This window comes from Cupressus sempervirens, chromosome 2 (assembly GCF_028749045.1).
Source record: "Cupressus sempervirens isolate cs-2001-9-10 chromosome 2, ASM2874904v1, whole genome shotgun sequence".
Lineage (NCBI taxonomy): Eukaryota > Viridiplantae > Streptophyta > Pinopsida > Cupressales > Cupressaceae > Cupressus > Cupressus sempervirens.
Window position 1 is genome coordinate 647,150,153 of NC_143119.1, and position 21,680 is coordinate 647,171,832.

Below are 21,680 nucleotides of genomic sequence, written 5' to 3' on the forward strand. Positions count from 1 at the left end.
GGAGTACAATACCTTTAGTGGCCCTTACTTAGATAATTTACACTCCAAGGTAAGTGATAATTTTTTTATGGACAAGTAACTTTTTTGATTGAAAATGCATTCTACAAATTCAAAAAATTATTGCTACTTTTATAGATCTATTGTTATAGATTGGTGTCTATAATCTTAATTATCACCTACTAACTACTACCCTTTGCTTGATTACAAATTTGAATATACAGGATAATTGATCTTTAACAAGCATAGATAATATGTGTCTCATTATTTCTTTAAACAAGGAATAAACTTATTTTTCTAAGTGACAACAACACAATGATTAGGAAGTAGAGTCCTATTGTAACTTGTCTTCTAACTAATTAGTACCCTTTGCTTGATTACAAATTTGAATATACAGGATAATTGATCTTTAACAAGCATAGATAATATGTGTCTCATTATTTCTTTAAACAAGGAATAAATTTATTTTTCTAAGTGACAACAACACAATGATTAGGAAGTAGAGTCCTATTGTAACTTGTCTTCTAACTAATTATAAAAGAGGTTTTGTTTGGACTCTCATATGAAAAATCTGATTTGATTGATATTTTTGGGTGTACATAAATGGATTATAATTAATATCCAACCTTTTTTCAAGTTATAGCTCATGCTAAAATAAATGAAAGAGGTTTGACTAAGTCTATTGTCTATTTTGTTGTTATTTTTACTTAGTTTACTTCAATTGAATAGTGCTTCTTTATTTTTTTAAATTATCTCAAATGGTTTAATGGGGTTCATGCTCCATGGCTTTCCAAATAATTTTAAAAATCTAAATTTCATTAAAAAATGAGGAATATATGCCCATTTTATGAAAATTGGACCTTTGAAATTTTTTGCACTCTCATTCAACATAATTATCATTTTGTAATCACCATTCATATAATATTTACTATTATTTAGTTATTAACTAACTAAATATACTAATGTTAATCAAACATTATTTACCATTGGTAATGTTGCATATGATCAATGTACCATTTGGAAATATATAAAATTATAATGATGGGGTAATAATTTAATAACTAATGAAATAAATAGGATAATGGTCTCCTCATGTGTTGTTGAGATGTTTGCATGACACATACTCACCAAAAGCAGTTGTTGGGATGTTACACATTGGCTTTGGCAGTATAATGTCTCCCTTGGTAGACCATTGACATTGGGACCCCTCATTTCTTGTTTAAACTCCTCCCCCCCCCCCTCTCTCTCTCTCTCACACACACACACACACACACACACATGAAGAGAGAGAGCTTGAAAAATAAGTTCTTGGTCACCCACATGATTTCTCAAGCAATCTTTGCAACTTCTTGACTCAAACAACTCTCACTACCTCCCTCCAATGTGTTATTCACTTTTCATTATTACTCTACAACTTTCCAACACACAAAGGCTCATTTGGTCTTTAGTCCACCATATCCAACTTCTTGGCTTCAAAGGGGAGTTATCTCATGTATCTTTTCTCTTGTTCAATCAATATATTACTATCTTAAGAATTTCTTTCTTTACCCATTATCATTTATCATTTATTGGTTTATTTCTTATCATATATATCTATCTGGTTGTTCATGGAGATAGAAACAAGAAAATTTTGTTCTAACTTCTATAGGCCTGTTAAGTAAACAACCAAACACTTTTCTCATCAATGTGTGTGCAGGTTCATGGGGAAGAATGATGTAGCTTCTTAATACTACCTCATTTTCTCTAGAATAGTTACTTTAACCTTATAGCTATTGATTTCATACTCTCTAGTTTTAGCCTTTGTACCTTGTTTATATAGGATACATGCATGTTGCTTTGGATTCCAAATCCACATTACAGTCCTTGAGTTGTATATGCATCCAACACAATGAGTAATAGAGCCCACAATTGATCTCTGACCAATTTCTCCTTTATTTCAAGTAGACTAAATATTTTTATCTCTCGATAGCATAATGTTACTTCTATTTCACATATTTTTCAGCCACATTAAACTTATATTCTAATTTAATTATTTAATCTCCCTAGCTCACCAAAGTGATAGTAAAGTGACATGCTATTAGGTCAATTTATACCTTGAGATTTCATCAATCTTAAGGGTGACAAATTTCCTTCTCCATAAACTAAGACATAAGATATCTAAAAATTAAACCTCTTATGGACAATAGAACACATTTATGCATTAACCTAGTGACATAGGCATGAAATGGTTAAACACTATATGTGCATGCTTTTACTCAAGTTGTCATATATTCTATTGAAAATAAAATTGCTTAAAAAATCACACATTTAATGAGTCAAAACTATGAACAATAATGATTAATGCAAAACAATGAACAAAGTAGTTCTCAAATAACTAATTAAACATGAAAAATACAAGATTATCTATATCTAAAGTAAGCTAAAAGCATGCCAGAAGTAAATTTATTGAAATATTGTCTAAGCTGCAAGAGCATCAGACAATCCAATAGTAAAGTTTAGCAGAAGCTAAGTTACTCTCTATAAAAGTTAATTATCTATGCTAACATGAAAGAAAAAAGAACAGGGGCATGTACTGCAAGTTGGCTTGCTTCAAAAACAATCCAATTGTGCTAACATAATAAAATAACTAAATCAAAGCTTCAAAGATTTATATACGCATACTAATTATAGACAAGCTTTATATTCAACTGAAAGTAGCAATATATTGAAAATGATGTTAATTGTCCCAAGTACATTAAATTGTTATACATAAAGCTACCTAACAACTAAAGCCTTCTGTTACCTACAACTGGCTCTTCAAATCTAGGGGAGGAGATTTATTGAATCATAAAAAGAATTAACAGTCACAAAAGAGTCTTACTAGTACTATACAACATCATTAGTTATAGAAAAATAGTTTTCCATTTTCTATGAGATGATAAAGACATTACCTAGTTTATTGTAAAAAATATATTCTTTTTGAATAGGTTTTTGGTAATCCCTTATCCTTTGATATGTCAATAAGGAAATTTATGTAATTTGATTAGTTCAAAGTTGTTTTGTCATATGGTTGCAAGAACTACAACAAACTTCAATTGCGTAAAGTAACCTAGTTGTTTAATGTCTAAGTGCTACAAAAATTGTTAGTACATGAATAACCTCATTCAACAGATTTACATTCATTCTTATAACGTTTACCCATATAACTAAACATATAATTTGTAACGCCCCGCTCAGGAACCCAAAAGAAATAAAACTAATATGTTACAAAGTTTACTAAACTATTTATTTTTCTAAAGTTTATATAACAAGAAAGTAACAATACAGAAGCAATATACACAAACACAACATTTACACATTCAATTACATTATAGATTTCATTCCTCAAGGGTGTAGTGCCTGCCCCTAGATCACATTTCTGTTATCATTGTCAAATTCTTTTAGGTTGATTTTATGCTTTGATTAGCTTTAGAGATACTAGATTTGTAATATTATGATATTATTTCATGACTTTGATTACAAATGTATCAGTTATTGTTGCTTAGTTGATTTCATTCAGGTGTCGTTAATGATGTCTTAATGATTCCTAATTAGTAAATGTGGTTTCTTTTGTAACAATGTTAACATGATATCTTTAATGATGATTATGTTGTATTGATAGAGATGCATTATTACATGTGCGCATTTGATATTAGACTTGTGATTTTTACGATACTTACCCCATACTTGCATGTGTATGGTGCGCGTGTTTATTTTATCTTTCTGTCTGACATGTTTGATGTGGTTAAGGGAGGGAGTCGTAGTCACCTGCTAGTCGGGATCTACACGATGAACCACTCCATGCCATTGTCTGTTTAGTTTAGATATATTATATACATGTACATGCTTGGCTTTTATGCAGGATGCAGGTACCGGGCATCGACTTCCCTGAATTGCCAGGATGAGCGTGCCCTATTACAAATACTCAAATGGTGAGAATGGGAAGATAATGATCAGGTCCAATCCTAGCCATAAGCCTATAATACTTGTCCTGCAAGGAGGACTCGTAACAGACTGTCTACCCTTTTTAAACCAGTGTGTATTTTGTGCGTATGTTGTTTTGTGAGTCTTTGATGAATTTCTATTAATTAAGTCTAATTAATAGATTAAATTAATAATTTAATTTAATGAAAAATTATTATGATATTATGAATATTTAATTATATTTAATTAATTGAGAAATTAATTAAATATAAAGAATTAAATTGAAGATAAAAGTATTTTAATAAAGTACGCATGAGATTAAAATTATAAATTAACTTTAAAAGCAAAGTCAAAGTGGAAAGTTAAATAAAGTAATTTAACAATTCACTTAAAGTGCATGAAGGATTAATAAAAGAATATCTTAATTAAAAAGAAAATTAATTGTGCATGAATGAATTAATTTAATAAGAGAGAATTAAATATTGGAGATAAAAGTTAAAGTTTAAATTTAGAACGTGATTATATTTATTTAATTTAATAATAATATATTTAGAGTGCATTTTTAAATAAATGCTAAATATTATTGTTATTTAAGTTAATAAATATTTTATCAATTAAGTTTCTAAAAATGAAATTAAAAGTGAAAAGATATTTAATTATCATAAAGATTATAGTTCGCATGAATTATGCATGAGTTAAAAATAAAATTAATTAAAAGATAAAAATGTGAACTTGAATAAAGATATTTTAATAATGTGCACATGAGATTTAAAAAGTTATAAATTTATTAAAGTAAAGTGGAAAGTTAAATAAAGTAATTTAACAATTCACTTAACGTGCATGAAAGGAATAATAAAATAATAATTTTAATTAAAAGAGAAATTAATTGTGCATGAATGAATTAATCAAATAAAGTAATTATTATTTTAGAGTTGTGGGGACAGAAGCCCTAAAAGGTAATTAGATTCTATATTAGAGGGTTTTGGGTCATTATTGCACACACAGGTTTTCAGGGAACACACTTTTGGAAAGGGGAGCAAAGAAATCTTTGGAAGCTTGGAAGGGTTTGGATTAGCAAGGGTTTCACCAGATTGTTAGCATCAGATCAAGGTAGGGTTTGTGAACCATTCTAGAAACACTTTCGGATCTTTGTCCTCTTCGTGCTTGTTGGAAATTGCTTTCTCAAATTTTATTGAATGAATCTTGCTACCTTTCTTCTGAATCTTTTGCGATTTGATTTCTTCTGGGAATCGGGATTGAAAAAAACTATTTAGAAAACCTTGTTTTACTTCTGAAAGAAATTTAGTATTAAATTGAAATTTGGGTTATGAATTAAAATGGAATTAAGAAATTTAAATTTGGAAGGGGTTTGTTTTTGGAAATGAAAATCTTAGGATTGAAAATTCGAAGGGTTCAATTTATTTTTCCTATCAGTTTAATATCGTAAATGTTATTAAAATATGTATATATTAAAATAATATTGTTATGAAGTTCGTTGAGAAAAATATTATAAAATAAAGAATATAGAATTATAATACAATTCTTAAAATTTTCATATATAATAATTTATCTAAATTTATTAGAAGGGTTGTTCTTCTAATAAACAAAATTATTGAAATTTGACTTAGTTAAAAAAAAATATAATAATAATAATAATAATAATAATAATAATAATAATAATAATAAAATAAAATTAATTTTAAAAAAATTAATTTAAAAAAAAAAAAAAAAACGAAATTTTTTATAACCCCTACCGGCGCCGTACGCTGCTGACGTAGGCTGCGACAGCAGTGGTACAGCGTACCACTACTGGCGCAGACCCTGCGCAGCAGGGTACGTTGCTCGGCAACCCCTTTATGGGGAGGCCGACGACCCTTTATAAAGCCGGTGGGCTTTTAAAAAAATACGCTATGTTGATTAATCTTTTTTTTTATTAATTTTAAAATGTAATAATGTTTATTAATTTTATTAATGCAATTAATATGGTTAATAATATTTACTATTTAACCATTTGAATTATTAATGGAATTGGAAAATATTTCTATTTAGTAATCGAATAATTTAATAAATGATTAATATTACTTCTAAGTCTTGATATGTTATTATATGAACAAGAATGAGTTTAATTGCAAGGGTTAATTATGAAGGTTAACTGGAAAACTTACTTACTTGAAAACATGTATTAAACTGGAAATTTAAAACCTTAATTCAAACAAATACACGGGTGTATTGTATGAGTAATACTGAGAATCGTATACACTTGAACATACATTGAAACGCAAATTGAAACTTATATTGAAAACAAAAATTGAAACCTTACATTAATTCAACAATATATTATCAATCAAATCCAAATGTGAGACTATGATGTTTTCTATGTACTGTCTATATTTCTTTTTGGATTTTGGTGTTGTTTAGATGTCGACCAGTCTAGGATGTACACTAAAGGTTTTGTGAGATTTCTTGGATACTATTATGTGGCTAGATGTTATGATGATTCTTGTGATTCAAATTGGAGTTTATACTTATGAGATTTGTTTTGTGAGCATTTATGTATTTGGATTTAGTTTGATCCATCTTGTTATCAGGTTGCCTGTTAAGGAACCAAGTTTGATCTTTATGGGTGTTGTGGTATGGGACACAACTGTGTTTTTATGTGCTTAGGAGAGGTTGTCTAGGTATGTGACTTGGGAGTGGCTTGCATAGGGGTCCGGGACCCAAAGTGGTCAGTACCAGGGTAACCTAATGCAAGTTATGTAATAAGTGATAACCTAGTAATTAAAATTTATGGGGGGGAAAACACAGTAAAAAGATAAGTTAGAGATTTTTGATTTACCCATGCCTTGAGTGCTTGTATAGACTAAGGATGGGAATGAGATGAGTGCCTCGTCTTCTTGAGAGGGCTTTCTAGTTTCCATATGTGTGATGTTGAGGGTCCGGGGTTCATAGTAACCAGTCCGGGGTAACTCAACGCTTGAGGGTCCGGGGTCTCTTAAGAGATCAGTCCAGAGTAACTCAAGCAGCCATGTGATGACACTCCCTAGTATGTAGCCTGAGTCTCCTCTGTAGATTTGTGTATCTCTGGTGGTGTACTTATTGTTAGATGTGGTGTATCTATTGTCGAATGTGTTTATTATGGCTATTTACTTTCATTGATGATGATTGGTGATTCATGGATGATGTACTTTTGACATGTGGCTTTTGACTTGAGATGATTATCTTTCGTTGACTTTATCTTATGATCTTGGTATTTGGTTTATACTTGGTTCGTGTATGATGTTTGGTTATGTGGTGTCAGTATTGGATTGAGTGTTCTTACTTTTGGATTATTTTATCTTCTTGAGTAGTATGTGTTACCTTTGAGATAGTTTTGGCTAGTAGGTATTCCTTGCCTAGGAATGTTTTATGTTTGATAGCCGTATGTGGATCGTTCATTATCTTCCCTGCATGGTGGGAGTGGAAGCTTGACTAGGTAACCACGCGGTCGGGAGGTAGTGCCTTCTTACCATTTGGGTCCCCCTTCACATTGCCAGTTGTTGGAGGTTCATTGCAGGAGATGTACCTTTATCATTCTTATTTCTTATCTCAGAGACTTCTTTTCAGATGATGTATATATGTTATCATGTATTCTGATGTATTGTATCTTTTCTCACATACCCTGCGACATGTGCAGTGGATGTTATTGATTGGATGTACTTTCATTGTATTAGATATACTTATGCTTTGCTTATGCGATTATGTATCTATTACTTCTTTATGATCTTGAGACATTGTACTTGGAACTTAAACTAATTAATTTAAAATTATTAAATGTGACTCAACGTAAAGGAACTCTTGAGGAATTGAAACTGTATCTATATTTGCATATGTGTATTTGATGTGTATGTTCATATTGCTTCCGCATTAATGTTATCTTGATGTTGTTTAAACTTTAAAAAAAAAAAAAGTTCAATAAACATTATAACACGTTAGGTTTATTTCTCTTGGGTTCCCGAGCGGGGCGTTACAAAGGGTTCTTTCATGTTGAGTCATGTTTAAGATTTTTTTATTAATTGTTTAAGTCTTAAGCACAATTTCCATTATCATAAAATATAATATATTAATCTCATAAGAAAATGCATGAATACAACTGATATAATGAAATACATATAATGGATATTATCCACTGCACATGTTGCAGAGTATGCGAGAATAGATACAAGTATATCAAAATACAAGATACATGATAACATATAATTACATCAACTGAATAGAAGTCTTCAAGATAGGGATAAGAATGATAAAAGTACAATTGCATCATCGAACTTCCAACATCTGTAGATCTGGGGGGGACCCAAATGGTAAGAAGTCATTACCTCCCAACCATGTGGCTACCTAGTCAAGCATCCACTCCCACCGTGTAGCAAAGATAATGAATGATCCACATACGAAAACATCAAACCATAAAACATTCCTAGTCAAGGAATCCTAATAGCCAAATCTACCTCAAGGGTAACACAAACTACTCATGAAGAAAATATAACCAAAGACGAAAGAACACTCATCCAAAACCAACACCACATACCAAGTCAACATACATATACCTGTAGACACCTAAAAACCTTTAGAAAATAAAGAATTTTTATTTTTTGAAAAATTCCTGATGACATCATCATTTATTAATTAATTTATTTATTTTTATGCCATTAAATCCCTTTATCTTAATTAAAAATATTTAATTAAGGAATCCCTCCCAAAAATGTTTAAATCTTATTTAAACATTATTTCCTTATTTATTAATTATTTAATTAATAAATTGACCAAAAAACTCAAAATAAATAAAAAATTTATTTTTTTCCCAAAACTTGGCCAATTTCTTTAAGACCACTAACCTCTTCCAAAATCTTCTAATCCTTCTTTAATTTTAATTAAAGGCTAATCCCATCATTTCCTACCCCTAATCCCAACTCTAAATATTTAATTAAGATTAAATATTAATCCTCATGTTTATTACAAAAGTTTTAATAAGTATCTCCTCAACCCAAACCCTTGAAATAAATAAAACTTTATTTATTTCTTAAAAATCTAATTTATCCTCATCCTAAGAAGTTCTAGACTCTTCTAGAAAGTCTTCATCCTCATCCTAGGAAATTCTAGACTATTCTAGAAAGTCTTTATCTTCATCCAAAGTCTAGACTCTTCTAGAAGATGTTTTTAAACCTAATCCTAATCCCCTCCTAACCTTGTCACATTCCCTAAAAATGGGTTAAGACTTACTAATTCAAGCCAAAGTTAACAAATATCTCCTCCTTCACCCACCCTCATTAAATGCCATCCACTTGCCTATCCCTAAGCTAATCCTAAACCATCCTAATCCATCCTCTAATCATTTGCACAATCCTAAGCAAGCTTAAAACCTTTCTAATCAAGCCCAAGTCGAAATTCCTCTCATCTCCCTCAAAATATCTCAACCATAAAACTTTATGAAGCCCACTAGGCCATAAATGACTCTTCCAAGCCCTTTTATTGCTCTTACAAGCCATTATGAGGGTCTTTATGAAGATTTTATCCCATTGAGCCTCCTTTGTTGACTCATCCTTCCCCTTTCCTCCATCCTCTCACCCTGTGACATGTGTCACTCCTTGATTGGCTGTAAGGAAGCACAATCCATGTGCTCTCTTCTCATGCAATCTGAGCCCTCCATGAGCTTTTTTCCATCCTTGCATCTTAGCCCTCAATCCCTCAAGCCTCTTGCCTATAAATTGGATCCTTCCCCTTTGCAAAATAACACAATCCATGAAGTAACGTCATAATGCCATTTTAAGAAGCCATTTTACATCAAAACCATACACTCACACCCAAATTCCAACTCCATTTGAAGCCCTTTTTGAAGCATAAAGCTTGAGCATACATCCTATCTATTTAGACAAAGCTACTCAACAAGAGAGCTTCTCATTGAGAGAGCCCATTAATGGCTCATATTCTCAATTGAGAGCTCATCTTAGTCTATATTGAAGTTTATGAATTTTGTTTAGTTTGTAGAAGCTTTATTTAAATTTGGTTTCTATTAGCATACTAACATTGCTCATATACAATACCAAGTATATATCGAGTACCAAAATTATGAGATAAAATTCACAAAAGATATCCACCTCAAGTCAAAAGACACAAGTCAAAAGTACGATCACCATGAATCACCAATCACCATTAATGAAAGTAAACACCAATAATACATACATCCAACAATAACTGCACCACTAGAGGCAAATAGAAAAAAAAAACTATGAAGGAGACTCAGGCTAAATATTATGGAGTGTCATCACATGAGCCAACTCTAAGGTTACCTTGGCAGTCTTTTAGGACCCCATCCCCTTAGTAACTCTATGTGGAACCAATATACCCTCTTGTGAAGACAAGGAGACTAGTCATACCTCTCAAAGCATCATCTCATTCTCATCCTTAGTCTATATAAGCACTCAAGGCATGGACAATGAAAAATCTCTAACTTATCTTTTTAATTTATCTCAAGGCATGGGGAAGGAAAGCATTTTAATTATTGTGTTATCACTTATTACACAACTTACAATGAGTTACCCTGACAACCACTTTGATCCCCAGCCCCCATTGCAAGCCACTCACATAGACATGCACCTAGACTACCTTCCTAAAACTCACATAAACCACAATTGTGTCCCATAACACAACTCTCATAATGATCAACTTTGGTTCCTTAATAGGAAACCCAAAAATAAGTTGGTTCTCAAAATCCAAGTCATCATATATGCTCACCAAATAAAAATCTCATAAACATAAGCCTCAATTTTGAATCATAAAGTACATTATACCATCTAATCAAATAACCATCATAAAAGAAATCTTAACAGATGCCTCTCGTGCACGTCCTAGTTTGGCCAGCTAAATAGTTCACATAAAAGACATCACAAAATAAAATATTATATTAATTTTTTTAAAAAAAACCCAACACAAAAAAAATACCACAAAACCTCTAATAAACACACATCAAATAATACAAGGTTCCATCGAGTGATTTGGATTAGATTGTTTTCAAAAGTTTTGTTTGATTATATAAAGGTATAAAAGTGTAGATAAATTTAGTATGTTAATTATCTAATTATTTTATGTTAAACCAATAATATTTAACAATAAAGATGAAACATTTCCAAAGTTCATAACATTGAGTTTTTATGCATTTTCTTTATGTAAATTAGCTAGCAATTTAAATGTTATAATCTCATATGGAATGATACAGATTTGCAATCTATATCGATGAAAAAATAATTTAATTTGACACATTTTTTATTGTTACTAGTCCTAAAGAAAAGTTCATTTGAATGGTGCAAAATATGAATCTTCCTAGCATCACTATTCATATTTGAAGGTTACCAGTTTAGAAGAAAGAGCATAACTTTTGTTTGAACTATTGGATCTTAATGAAAATCAAGAAAGGTATTCATAATAGGCTTATTAACAATCACAAAGAAGATATTTTCATAACTATATATTTCACAAAAATTATGAGTGATTGTTTGTGTGTCTCTAATTGAAGAATCAAGCTCAAATTGGCCTAGTTTTAGCATGACAGTCAATATTTGATCATGTCTGTACAAAAAAATTATATTTGTTAAATAAAATCCAAATGGGTGTCTAAAAGTATCTTTGCATTTTTGACAAAATATATTAAATAAAAGTTATAACAAAATCACATGTTTCAAACCCTCAAACTGACACACAAGTAATTGCAAATAAATTTATTCATAATCAGGAAAACACAGAGAAGACAATCTTTCCAATAGAAATCACAAAGAGATTTTAATACCCCTACCTTCAAACACCAAGTTGATTTGTTAAGAAGAAGAAAAAAACCCAATTGTAGATTGTACTCCCAAGCTTTGAAAAAAATCTTTTACTTCAAAATCTGAATGCATAACTTGTAACTTGTCTTCTAAAATCTCTGTTCTAAATTATCTTATTATTCTCCAAAAATCTTCCTCCTCCAAAAAGACCAAATGACATCTTAATAAATAATAAATAATAAATAATTGAAATAAATCTAATAAAACTAAAGTTTCTAAACTAAGTAAACTTAGAAAAGAAGGTAACTCAACTAAAATAAAATAATAGTTTTTCTTTGTTTTCTTATATTTTAAAAAATAAATTAAACTTATTTATTTATTTTGTAAGAAAAGAAAAACATATTTTCTTTCTTTTAATATTAAATGAATAAATATTCTTTATTTATTTACTTTCTTTTCATAAAATAGATTTATCTTTTTATAACGAAATAAATAAATATCATTTCTTTTAAATTAAATATCTTATTCTCACTCAAAAATCTTATTTTAATTTTATTAATTAATATGCAATTAAATTGTATGTAATTAGTTTAATTATTATTAATAATTAAAGCTCACTAATTATGAAACTCTATTTTTTTTTTTTATCATTGATTAAATATTCATAATAAATCAATATTTAGTCTTTAATATTTTAATTTATCCTTTTTCCAACTTTCACATTTAGAATTTTTAAATCAAGTCTTTTAAATAAAAAAATATATTTAATTAATTTAATTTTCTAATTAATTAAATATCTTGATATTATAATTCTTCCTTTTATTTAAATAATATTAAATAATTCTAATATTTTGCGATTGATTTAAATATCACAATTAAACCTTTTACCATCAAATTCACATAAACAAAACCATTCAAAACCCAAACTCAAACAACATACACAAAGACAAACTCGTGACTTTAAAAAGGGGTAGAGAGTCAAATACAAGTCCTCCCTGCAGGACAAGTGCTTAGGCTATGGCTGGGATTGTACTTGATAATTATCTTTCCATTCTTACCATTGAGTTATTATGATAGGGCACGCTCATCCTAGCAATTCAGGGAAGTCGATGTTTGGTACCTGCAACCTGCATAAAAGACAAGCAAGTACATATGCATATATATATAACTAAACTAGACATGCAATGGCAGGGAGTGGTACATCATGTAGATCCCAACTAGCAAGTGACTACGACTCCCTCCCTTAACTACATCAGACAGAAAATTAAAATAGACATGCATACCATACACATGCAAGTATGGGGTAAGTACCATAATAAATCACGAGTCAACTCATTAAATGCTCCGATATAACAATGCATTACTATGAATGTAAAACAATCATCATTAAAGACATCATCTAACATCATTATGAAAGCAATCACATTTGCTAACTAAGAATCATTAAAACAACATTAACATGTAAGTAATCATAATCATTAGACAACACGTGAAATATAATCAACTGTGTAATCATAAATGATATTTTCAAGTCATGAAATAACATCATACCATATATCTCTGAAACTAACACACGTATGAAATAGGCCTAAAAGAGTTCAAAATATATAATATAAAGAAAACCATGGGTGGGCATTACATAATCGTATTATCATGATATATTGATATACATAGAAAGGTGTCATATCTATCTTTTGATATACCCAAATAGAATGTCTTAGGGCATCATAAACATACTAAACACATAGAAGTCTTAATTAAACTATGTAAAAAACAAATAAAAAGACCATTAACTAAGCCCATTCATCAACATTATGAGTGTAAGAATCCTCCACTCTTTAGTATCTCTTGGAAGTAGGTTGGAAAACCAAAATATTGTTGCAGTATAGAGGTTTCACATGTCATAATTTTTAAGGGAAACATGAATAAATGCCAAGGATATAGGGCCATGAGAATCCAAGAAGTAAAATCAAAGTATTTATCCAAGGGTGTAGGATTCACAAGAATAGGCAAGAAAAGAACAAACCTTAACAAGAGAAAATATATAATATCAAAATAAGATATAATCTAAATTTAAGCAAAATATCAAATTTTAAATCAAATAGTAAAATTTTATAAACATTAAAGCCACTGTGAGGGGTTATTGGGGTGTGTAAAAGATTGAATACGTGAATGAATATACACACCAAATTCTAAGAGAATCATACAACAATGCAAGCATAAGGGTGCAATAGGAAAATTAGATTTGAGAATAATATGCAAGTCTAAAAGCATATATTTGGAAGGAACCTAGAAATATGATAACATATGTGAGACTTAGTAGGTCACCAAAAATATGAAGGAAAATGAACTTGTCAACGGTTTAGACTAAGTTAATCCAATAAAATGCATATACATAAGGACAATTCATTTGGAATAATCAATTATGAGTTATTAAAATGGAAGAATGTAATGAAAAATCAACTATACCTAGTTCGATAGGGAAGAAATGCACTAGAGCTAATGTGAATCTAAATCTAATTTGCAATTGCATCAACACAAGTAAATGTTAAATTAGTAATCATTTCAAATTTAAAATACCCTTGCGTCACCATGTAGGAATGAGTTGGAGGTGAGGAAAAATATGGGAATGCAATAGTTTCCTCCACTTGAAGTCTCGTGTAATTTGTAAAATTCTTATCAACTTTGCTTGATTTATGACAATCTACGTAGTTCTTCCTTAATATTTAGGGGTAACAATATTTAGTTTACAAATCTTTTTCAGTGTTGTTGACTCATTATAAATCATTCCCCAAAATTAAACAATTATAAAAATTAATAATCCTTGGACATGAAAATAATTGCATAGAGCTAGATTCCTTTAAGAACACCAATTGAAATGTATAAAATAAATGGTTCTTATCTAATTATTTGACAATCAAAATAGACAAGAGCTTACAATACAATGGTAAATTGTGAACCTCTTATTTTGAATTTAAAACATTATATTAGTGTTTGGACAAGTCAATGCCAACTACAAACTAGGAGACTAAATCTAGACAGGTGACACGTTTACGCAAATAACATATGTGAAAAACAAATGGATATGGCAAATGTATAAGAATGTGTGAATAGGTAAATAGGGATGATTGATGGGTACATAAAGAAGTGTAGAGATGGATGAATAACATTAAAAAATTAATATTATATAAAATTGGACCACCTAAATCAATATGTTTATATATTGAAACACACTTACCTCAAGATAGAGAGAAAACTAAATTTGGGAAGAAAAAAAATACAAATTTCACATTACAATATTGTGAACGCATAAACGTTTTGGGAAGGGGAAAAAAATTCTGACAGCACTTCAAGTGCATAAGGCCAAAATGGAAGCACAAAAGCCAATGGAAAGAACTGATTACCAATGGACAAAATGCTGAAAACATGATTGACAATCATGTCAAGATGCTGAAAACGGTGTAGGAGGTCCATAATTTAATCGTTGAGTACCAATGCCATTACCGACCTCAAAACATGAACTCTCTGTAACCATAACTGCTTGAAAGATTTGGGATGCTGAGGATAAAATTGTTCCATGTTAAATCTGTCATCTTGTTGAGGTATATGTTTTCTTTCACTGTTCAACATTGCAGAGAACTACAGAAAAGATAAAGACTGAATAACTTGAAATCTGCCCATTCTTATTTTTTGGTTTGCCATCACCGTTACACTGCGTGATCTATCATCAGAATGAAAGAGAACCAAGGAAACCTTGAAATCTTCTGACCAAATGTCAGATACACCTGTGCTAAGCTACAATATAGTTTAAAAGATGATCCTGTTTATGTACTTACCCGGAAACAGAACTATCTGTACAAATATGAATGTAATGTAAGAAAACAGAACTATCTGTACAAATATGAATGTAATGTAAGAATTTTAATGACATCTAGAAGACCACCAATCTAAGGGACCAAAGTACTAAATAAGCTAAGCACCTTCAAAGGGAAGAGTTCATTCATTGAGGTGTTATGATTGCTCATTGTCAGTCGGAACAGCATGATCTTATGTCTAAAAAGGAATAAAGAATAAGAACAAGATAGCCTGCAAACCCTAATGTTCAGTAAAGTAGGCAACAGCTAACTCCAACAAGACAATGTAAATACAAATTTGGAAGTACCGATATGAATAATTTTAATATTCATACAAAAGCATATTGTTGTTATTTTTTCTGTTTGGGATGGATTGTGTAACAATTTTTTATCATCAACTTTCGACTTTTCCAATCATACTACATGATCTATCATCACAATTCAGGAGAGCAAAGGAAAAATAACATCAATATGGATTGAAGAAATCTAATTGACTTAAAAGCATTTTGTTTTCTGAACAGCACTTCAATGTTGCCTCAATCAAACCCTAAGAAGGAAAATGCTGAGCTCTGGCTCACCAGCTCCATCAGGATTCATCATATAGAAAGCCTCGCAATCCCTTGAACCCGAAACCCTCTCAAACTTGGCCCTCATGTACATCAGCTCTCCATCTCGACTCTCTTCCTCACAAGGAAGAACACCAGCTCCCATGGAAACAGCCTGAACCAGGCCAAGTATTCTCAAATCCGTTTCAGAGCAACTCCTCCTCATAGCATATCCACTCTTCCTCCCATTGCAATACAAGCTCCAATTGGAGTCTTCCTCAAGAATGCTCCTCCTGTCAGGCATCCTCTCACATTCCAATGCCATTCTAACAAGCCCTGAAGCCATTTCCTTCACCACTGAATTTGTGGGTGTGGCCAACTCTATGAGCAACATAGGAAGGCACTTTGGATCTTCTTGCACTGCAAAATGTACATGCCCCTTTTTGTGCCCATACAAGGTCCCAGTTACCGTGCTCTTACTTCTTGGGTAATGTGACGCCCCCCCAAGCATGCTTCGCCATTTGCTTGCAATTGGAGCTGCAAATCCATTGAATAGAGACATAAGAAATTGCTTCTTCTTTTTGGGTTTGTGGGGTTTCCCCAAAGGAGTAAAGCCATCTGCTACTCTAGAACTACTCTCATGGCTGCTATCTGATACTCTCGGACTGCTGCTCCAATCAATCCCATCTGCTGCCATCTCCTCTTTTTAGCTCAGAAACCCTAATAATGGTTACAACAAAGAGAGCCCAAATGAGTACTTCAACCTTCACACACATATAATCCCAAACAAAAGCTTCCCTCAGCATCAAAACTCAGACCCAAATGAAAAAATTATTTCTGCGAATTCCCGCTGAAGTTTGAACGGACTAAAATGAATCATAATAAAGAAATAGGGCATCACAGTAAAAACAAAGTATAGTTTGAAGGGCTTGGGTTATAACAAAGAAAACCCAAATGAGAACACATAACCGAGTAATTCCAAATGAAATTTCCCTCCAAATCATGGATCCAAATGGAAACTTCTCTCTGCAAATTCACAGCGAAGTCTGAATAAAAATCAAAATGAATAAAAGTAATTCCAAACGAAATTTCCCTTCAAAACACGGATCCAAATGGAAACTTCTCTCTGCAAATGCACACTAAAGTTTGAACAAAAACCGAGCTGAATATACAGAAGCAAAATTACAAACGAAATTACCCTCAAAAGCACAGACCGAAACGGAAATTTATTTCTGCAAAGCTACACTAAAGTTTAAGCGAATCAAAAAATACGGCATCACTGCAAAAACAGGGTATAGTTTGAAGCAATTTGACAAACTACTTTAAGCTCTTAAACAGAATGAACAAGCTTCTATTTGTTATCTCTATATCTCAAGCATACACTTGTTTGAGCCAGGCGGCCAATATTGAACCAGAGCTGAAAATGCAGCCAAAGAAAATGGAGATTTGTACCGAAACAAAAAATTCCTTCCTAGCTTGAAATGCAGGAATTGCAAGGCAAAGTAGCTAATGACCGACATACTTATGTGCATTGAAATTTTACAATACCCAAATCAGATTAGTACCCGCAAGACAAAAAAAAATTGTAATTAGCAGTTCGAAAGCTGTGAACGATCAATTTAGTTGAATGGAAGACATGTACCATATTGTCCTTTTGAGTTTTGAAAATTTTTTATAAATAAGAGTTGCAGTGATCTTCAGCACAGATGTGGATAACATGTTAATGAACAGTTTTCATCAACTGAAAAAGGGCAGTTAATATTACTAGTTTTGTGAAGATTTAAGAACACGGATTGACTTGACTAGACTTGCAGCTTCACCTCCATACAGCCCTCCCTCTCTGCTACCTGCCAGCTGCTATTGTGTCAGCTTACCAACCAACCCGTCACTTTATATAGGCATTTAATGTACAAGGGTTTTGTATACAATTTTATGTATAGTTATGTCTTGGAATCATGCATTATTATAATTCCAATGTGGAATGGACTTAATGTGAGAGGAAATCTAGTTGTTAAGCACATTCTTCTTCAAATAGGGGGGGTGATATTACACTAGTCAATGAGTTTGATTTGTGATTATACTTGGGTAGGGGTTTTTTTTTATTATACTTGGTAAGAGTTTTCTTTATTTTTGTAGGATAGGGAGAAATCAATCTTATGGTCATCATTTGTATTTTTCAATAACTTTAGTATATAATTCAACTTAGAATCAAAATGTTTTATATTCTTAACAACTACAAAATTTTAAGCCTTGTTCATAAGATTTTGGAGCTTTCCGAAGAGACTCTTAGGGGAGATGTTTTTTTCTTTCCAATTTTATTTCTTCTTGTATTTTTTTCAGCTACTCTTAATAACATAATTTGGTCCATCTATTCCATATAAGATCTACAAGATTTCAGTCATATAAAAAATGCTTCAAGAGATGTTAATAAAAATTAAAATATGTAATGGAGAATCGATCTTGCAATCATCATTTGCATTTTTGAATAATTTGATCATTTAGTCAATTTTAAAACTATTTATTTTATAATCTTCACATCTACAAAATTTAAGTCATACAAAGAATTTGTGAAATGCATTTTAATGCATAAGAGTTTTTTATTCAATTATATGTTTGTCTGTTTTTGAATCTTGAAATCACGCAATATTGTTATATCCAAGTCAATATCCAAGTCATGGACTTAATCTTCTTGAATTTTTTATTGATAAGTACACTTCACTTGGAATAGTACATGAAGGGGTGATATTACATGGGTAAATGACTTTGACTTGGGAGCTACATGAATCTCGATAAGGGAATAAGAAGTGGAGCTATCTTTTGTTCTTTTTCATATGTATTTGTATAAATTGTCCTTCACCTTTCGGACCTTTAGGGTCATCATTTATATTTAACAACAACTTATTCACCTAACCTATCTAAGAATTAAATTGTTATATATTCTTAACAACTAGAAAATATGAATCATATAAAGAAAGTGCATTAATATATGTTGACAAAACAAAATCTATAAAGGTTAATTGGTCTTGCAATCATCAATAATTTGACCATCTAATCTATTTCAAAACTATAGTATTCTTTACAACTCCAAAAATCTAAGTCACATAAAGAAAATACAACAGTTATTAAGATTTTAATTGATTATGAAATAAATGCAATGGACAACTCACAAGTATTAGTCATATAGCAATGTGAAACTAACAAATTCAATTTTAAAAATAAAATAAAAAATAAAAATATTTATATATATATATATATATATATATATATATATATATATATATATATATATATATATATATATATATATATATATCTAGATTATTAAATCAATTTTTAATATCTAGTTTCAATTTTTAATATCTAGTTCCATTCATGTATGACAATTTCTTATATATATTTTTACATGTATTGATATGATATTTTTTTCAAATACGAAGGACTAAATTGGAAGAAATTTAAGATCCTCATCTACACTTTCCAATAATTAGACTATCTAATCTATCTTAATATTAACATTTGTTTTTTAAATTATTTTGATTGATTGTCTAATAAATCTAATAGATAATTAGTTAGAGCATCCATTAGTTATACAAAAGTAAATTGTACTTAACAAAAATATAATGATATTAGCAATCCTATTATATATATATAGATAGATATATAATTTTGATTAAAGAATATAATATCTAATTATGGAAAATATAAATATTCAAAGTATGATATTAAAAAGTTGTTTAAAATTGATTTAAAAAAAAAGAAAAAGCATATGGGGTTTTAAATTAATTATATATATAACAAATAAAACAAAGACATTAAATTTTTAATTAATGGAACAATTTGTAACTAAAAATTGGTTATACATTTATTTAAATACTTGTTAAGATTATTCACACTTAAAAAATAAAAAAGATATTTAGAGTTATCACTTATTTAAAAATTTAAATTAAATAAAAAGTAATTTAAGTAGATATATAATAAAAAATAATTATTAAGTAAATAGAGCAATTCTTTAAGAAAATAAGAACCACGATGTTCAATGTTCCACGAAAAAAACTAGGGTGTTGACTCATGAAAGTTAGCACCATAATGCATAGTAGTACCAAACAAGAGAAAATAAACTAAAAACCTATCCCAAAACTTACTAGTATCCCTAGAGAGGTATGTGGTTAGATCCTCATAAAATCTTGTGTAAGCATTTAATATGGAAATCAGAGTGATGCAATACATTGGACTAATCATCAATGAGGAATTTGAACAAATCTTTATAATTTCATTCCTTCGTTTTATCCTCCCCAAGATTTTTTTGTTGCATCAAGCAAAGAGAATTTGTGGAGTTGTGCCTCAATTTGGAAATGCTTCCAAGTCTTCTATCCTCTTCACTCACTCTTTTTTAAGACTATCCACCTCACTCTATAAGCTTGCCAAATTTGAGGTAGAAGTCACATGAAAGGTACATACAATATTAATCTCCTTAGTTGGCAATTAATTAGTAATAGGATCAATATGTCCTCCCTCCACTCTATTAGAATTGTTTTTCAAGCCCTTGGAGGTTTATTTCTTTGAGCTACTACTACTAGTAGTCTCCAAATTCTCATCCTTTGTATTCTTTCTTTTCTTAGTCTCCTTATTAGCTACTAGATTCCTTTGTTATGTATCTTCCTCAGAATCATAACTGACAAGTAGCTTTATTCCACTTTTGGTAAACCTACTTACTAGTCTATTTGATGTTTGAGTGGTATCATGCTCCTCCTCTACCTCCTCATTATTATTAGTGTTAACCTCATTGACAAATAATTTTGTACTTTTTTTTTGTGGGAGGGGGGGGATTGTTAGCATGAATGTTGATGGTATTCCTTTGGGGGAGTATCCTAAGCATTGAAGAGTATTGACATGTTGCATTCATGACTATATTTGTCATTAATGTCAACATAGTAGTAAGTCTGTGAAGATTAGCAGAGCAACATACATAGATCATAATTGTACGGACAAGGTTTTTATTATCTGGTGATGCACAGTCAAGGACATGTTGTACCTTGTTCCCTAATGATGAGGTTAAATGCGTAGAGTCTAAGTCAAAGATGTACGAAGGATATAAGTGATTTACATAGAGCAGTATATAGATAGAGTACATGGAAAGCAGTTTCTGACGATCCTATTATATCATCTAGCAGAGATATAATTTGGTGATGTGTGGTCAACCAATGATAGATGATAGTTTAATGATGATGTCAGCAAGTGCGCAGGTCCTAAAGTCACACATGTAAGAAGTTGTATAGATTGTGACCTGACAGTGCTATTATAGTAATGAATTAATTAATTATCTTATTATAATTAATTAGGAAAGCCTCAAGGCCGACTCAAGGAATTATTTTGAAGATACAATATAAAGGAAAAATGCTTTCCTTGTTTGTATTGAGTGTATGCTCTATGCGAAGTGCGAAAAGGAGAAAAGTGTTTGGTGAATGCGAATAAGCAATCCAAGGGATTATTGGATGCAAGATTTGTGATCTAGTTCTAAGATTAGAAGGAGTAGAGGTCCAATTGATAGG

At 30.7% G+C, this 21,680-nt stretch overlaps 1 pseudogene across 3 annotated transcripts; it reads right to left on the reverse strand.

Annotated features, from left to right (window-relative positions):
* Positions 1-15,873: 15,873 nt before the first annotated feature.
* LOC149575036 (protein MIZU-KUSSEI 1 pseudogene) lies at positions 15,874-18,016 on the reverse strand (annotated as a pseudogene). 3 transcript variants are annotated; one of them, XR_016359668.1, is made up of 2 exons: positions 17,897-18,016; positions 15,874-16,851 (listed from the first exon to the last, which is right to left on the reverse strand). The product of XR_016359668.1 is annotated as a protein MIZU-KUSSEI 1 pseudogene, transcript variant X2 (transcript). The 3 variants fall into 3 exon arrangements; XR_016359667.1 differs by having other exon boundaries at positions 17,774-17,980; XR_016359669.1 differs by lacking the exon at positions 17,897-18,016 and adding an exon at positions 17,654-17,716.
* Positions 18,017-21,680: the final 3,664 nt, after the last annotated feature.